This window comes from Vespula pensylvanica, chromosome 17, assembly GCF_014466175.1.
Source record: "Vespula pensylvanica isolate Volc-1 chromosome 17, ASM1446617v1, whole genome shotgun sequence".
NCBI lineage: Eukaryota > Metazoa > Arthropoda > Insecta > Hymenoptera > Vespidae > Vespula > Vespula pensylvanica.
This window is the reverse complement of record NC_057701.1, coordinates 2,045,502-2,050,501: the sequence shown is the minus strand read 5'-3', so window position 1 is coordinate 2,050,501 and position 5,000 is coordinate 2,045,502. Positions and strand designations below refer to the sequence as shown.

Below are 5,000 nucleotides of genomic sequence, written 5' to 3'. Positions count from 1 at the left end.
ACGGTAGTATAAATTTCATATATCGATATATATCGTAAAGTTGGAAAACAATATTAGACAAAGTATACGTAAATGGAATATACGTATATACTACGTGAATTTATAAAATTTATTGAATTATCAATATTATGAGAATATCGAGATAAAATAATAGATCTATAAACGTTCTTACTTTTTTCGATTAGGATTCTTCATTTTATCGATCGAATCGTACGATAATTCTATTAATTGTCAGGATGATCGACAATGTGTAAGAACATTTTCTTTTTTTTTTTTTTTTTTTTCTTTCTTCCTTTTCTATTTTAAAGTATGAATAATACGTTTTCCACGTATAGAATGACATTGTCTTTGAATTGTTGAAGAAATTTTTTTTATGATCGTTAACGAATACTTCCTTGACTCGTTAAAAAACGTTCTAACTGCTTATCTATGGATACACGTGTATTAGTTTTTGCATATTACGTATTAGAAATATGTACCTAACGTTTCGTACACTTACATAAAATATTTCACATTTTTCAAGGACGAATCACCCACTTCTGCCACTTGTTATTTAAAATGTTAAAAAAAAAAAAAAGAACTATTATTACTTAGAAATCAATATTAATGAATAATTAAAATTAATGAAATTTTATTACGTAATAAAGTTATCAATAAATTATTAGAATGATTCTAAAGAGATTGATATCTTATTTTTAATTCTATATAAAAAAAAAAAAAAAAAAAAAAGAAAAGAAAAAGAAGGAATAATAATTCAGATATCGATTGATGAATAATTAAAATGAATTCAATTATCACGTATAAAGTCATGAATGTTATTAGAGTAATTGTTAACGAATTGATATCAACGTATCATAGAAAAGGATAACAATTAAGATATCGATTGATGAATAATTAAAATGAATTAAATTATCGTATATAGTTATGAATGTGTTATTAGAAAAACGAATTGATATTAATAATCCATAAAATAAGACTAATAATTATTAAGAAATCGATTAATGAATAATTAAAATGAATTCAATTATTACATATAAAGTGATGAATACGTTTTTAGAATAATATTCAACGGATTGGTATTAACATTTAATGAAAAAGGAATAAAAAAATTAAGAAATCGATCGATGAGTAATTAAAATGAATTTAATCGTTGTGTGTAAAGTGTTATCGATACGCTATTATAATTATTTTAAATATTTCGTAAAAATGAAATAATAATTGAGAAATCGATTAAAATCTAATAATTAAAATGAATTCGATTATTAGGAAAGTTGTTAAAAGAATTGTTATCAAGATTATAGGACGGGAAGATTTTTTTATTTGTTTAGAAAAAAGATAAGTAAAAATATAGTTATAAATTTTTTTTTTTTTTTTTTTTTTTTTTGAACGTGAACATTTATTTAAACGTAAGGGATCATCAGGAACGAATTAAAAAATTTTTATATCTCTTTAGAAATTCTTTATCTCCCGGTGGACATGCTTTTACAGTCTCTTCGCTTCTCTGCTTGCCACGTGTTACACGCTCGATGAGCACGTCTAAAAGATCTTTCAAGTATCTTCACAGAGTATGAAGAAGAGAGAGAGAGAGAGAGAGAGAGAGATAAATAGAAAGAGATAAAGATAAAGTTTATTACATAACGCATCGCATTTCTTATTTGAAAACGTTCATTAATAACAATGAATGTAAAGAATTTTCTTAAAATAATATTTATACAACTTCGAACCGATCTTTGCTTTTTCTTCTTCATTTTTTTTTTTTTTAAATCATTTTTTTTTTTCCTTTTTTTTTATCGTTCGTTTTTAAATATTTCACGTATCCGCGAAAGAAAAACAAAAAAGTTGGTAGAAGCAACAAACTTCCGACAAAGAATGAAACGAAACGAAACGAAACGAAATGATATGAAAACGCGTATGATGTATCTTTTTTCTACGTATTCAAAATATACTTTAGTAGTTCTTCTTTTCTTCTTCTACGAAGCACAAAAGAAGCGAAAGAAATAAAAGAAAAAGGAGAGAGAGAGAGAGAGAGAAGGAAAAAGGAGAGGAAAAAAAATACGGCGATGGAAATTACTCGTACAGTCTTTACTCATAAAGTTTGCCGACTCGTCTTTCTTTTCACGCGGTGTTTCTTCAAAAGAGAGGACTTCCAAGTCGACGACAACGACGACGATGATTATAAAATGAGCAAAAGAAAAGAAATATACGATGGCTACCGGAAAAGTTCCTCATGGAATTTGTACCGAAAAATTCAATACACTTTGAAATCTTTTCTTGAATCTTCTTTGAATCTTTTCTTGAAACAATTCTTAGTTAATTTCTTTTTAACAATGCTCTGTTAAAAATCAATCTTCTTTTTTTCTATACTGTATAAATATAATTCGATAAAACAAAAATAAGTAGTGAATCAAAATGGCGGAAAGAGTCTTTAGTATCCAATCAACGTTGTATGATCAACGTTATAAAACTTTTGTACTATCTTACTCGGTAAAAAAAAAAAAGAAAAGAAAAGGGAAAAAAAGAAAGAAAGAAAAAAAATCTGTTTAATACGAAGAGAAGCAATTTGCGAGTATAGAAATAAAGTAAGAAAATCGAGATTAGGAATAGCTCAAATAGCAGCATATCCCTTCGTGTTCTTTTAGCTCATAGAAAATGCTTAGCACGAGTATCGGAGGATGTGAAAGAACGATCACACTAATGACTCTCGTGTAGGTGATCTACGTAGATTTACGCGTACACATTTATGCTCGTAGCGCCGTGATGGCACGTTGAGTTAAACGTCGTCGTCGTCGTCGTCGTCGTCGACGACGACGAAGACGGAGAAGAAGAGGACGAAGAGGACGAAGACGGCAAAGTCCTTTTCTTTCTCGTCCTATTCGCCGACGGTCTTACAGGTGCCTCTCCAACACCCTAAGAGAATAAATTATGATCGAGCGCCGCTGACAAGATTATCGAACCTAACCTCAAAGCCTTTTCCTTCTTCTCTTCCTGAATTATTCTCCCTTTGGTTCCCCGTCCCCTCCCATCTTTGACATTTACTTCGTGACTTATCTTATTTAGCAAAAAATGTCAACTACGTTAAAGATAATTATGAATAATAATAATAATAATAATAATAATAATTCTGTTAGAAGAGTAATGATAGTAATATAATACAATAATTGCAGTAAGTAATACTATATATAATAATAATAATATTAATGATACTACAATTAAAACAATAACAAAAATGATAATACTAATAATAATAATAATGATTTCATTTCTAAAAAAGAAGAAAAAGAATAACTATTAACGATTGCGAACAGTTTCTATTTTGAATTAAAAAAGATTAAACAATGATACAATAATCAATTTTTAAGCAATAACAATAAATAAAAGGAATTGTTCTACGAAATAACGGATATCTAAGGCACGATCGATAATGACCCTAACGGTTACTCATTCGTGCTTCTAAAGTGAAATGAGAAACTACTTGCCAGATATGTGTCTAGTACCGAATGATATGGCGCCATTATTGGCGCCTTTATTGGCGCCATTTTAATTATTTAAAAGAGGCTACTTTTGAAAAAACGCGCGTGATTTAAAATATTTATGAACGAAATTAATAAGAGAATATAATACATTACTTACGTTGATGATACATTTTTTAAAAAGATCGAAATTGGAAACACAAACACACACATATATAAAACAATAAGTATGTAATAAATAAGATCAAATAAGATATACGTAGAATGATCGTGAGACGTATTTCACGCCATGGAAGAGAAAACGCTTGCAAGTTCCTTTTACTAATACAAAAATACTTGATATATATGTTTATATATATATATATATATATATACGGATATGGTATAGATGTAGGATTCGATTCGATTCGTCCGTATTCTTTCTTTTTCTATCTCTCTGTCTCTCATTCTTTCTCTACAAGGCACGATTCGTGTGTACCGTGAAAGCGACATTACGCTGTATCCTTCCTTCCCTTATCTCAAAATTATCTTGAACACGCTCTCGACGATTCCTTCATTTTTTCTCCTCTCTCCCTTTTTATTATTTCTTTTTTCTTTTTTCTTTGTCATACATATGTATAAATATATGCGTATATACATACGTACTATACGTACGTTTGTATGTATATATGCGTATATCTGTCGATCGGAAAATTTACGTGCTTTCGTATAGTTAAAAAAAAAATGTTTAGTCGATACGATCATTCATTCAGTTAGAATGAATAAGAAGAGAAATACGTGTACGAATAGACACGTAAAAAATGTAAAATATATACATATAATATAATAATAAAAAAAAGAAAGATTACAAATCTTTCGGACTAACAATCTCATCGTAACGTTTTTGTAAAAGTCGATAACTATGAGAAATTTCTAAATCGACGATTGTTCGATAAAGAAATAAATGGAAAATTAACGAATAGGAAGAGAGAGAGAGAGAGAGAGAGAGAGAGAGAGAGAGAGAGAGAGAGAGAACAGAGAGGTGAGAGAAACCTTGCGGGAAATTCAAATGCAAAGATCGAGAGATCTATGCTGTTGGCATAGCCAATTAATTCGTTCTTGGATTCGTTCGTTCGAATCGAAAAAGATTTCTATCGGCGATTGTTCGATGGAACAAAGAAAAAAGAGAAAAAAAAAAAGAAAAAGAAAACGAAAGGGATAATAATAAAACGATAAAAAAAAAGCTTGATAGGAAATCAATCAATCAATCAATTAATTAATTAATTAAATGAAACGGAAAAAAATTGGTGAATTTTTTGCTCGGACACTAATTTCGTGGTAGACATACGAAAAGAAAAGAAAAACAAAAGAGAGAGAAAAAAAAAGAAAAAGAAAAAGTGATTATGATTAATACAGACCCGAGACGTAAACTCGCGAAGGAAGGCAACGACTTCTAAGACAAGTGCTGAACTTAAGGATGCTGGGTGCTCAGCAAAAAATGTTGCCTCTGCCGGATGCAGCTTAGAGAAGAGAGAGAGAGAGAGAGAGAGA

The 5,000-nt window shown here is 29.4% G+C and overlaps 1 protein-coding gene across 3 annotated transcripts in view; it reads left to right on the top strand.

The window, feature by feature from the left end:
* The window catches only part of LOC122635181, a 68,336-nt gene that overhangs the window by 4,867 nt on the left and 58,469 nt on the right, over positions 1 to 5,000 (top strand). The window lies entirely within an intron of this gene.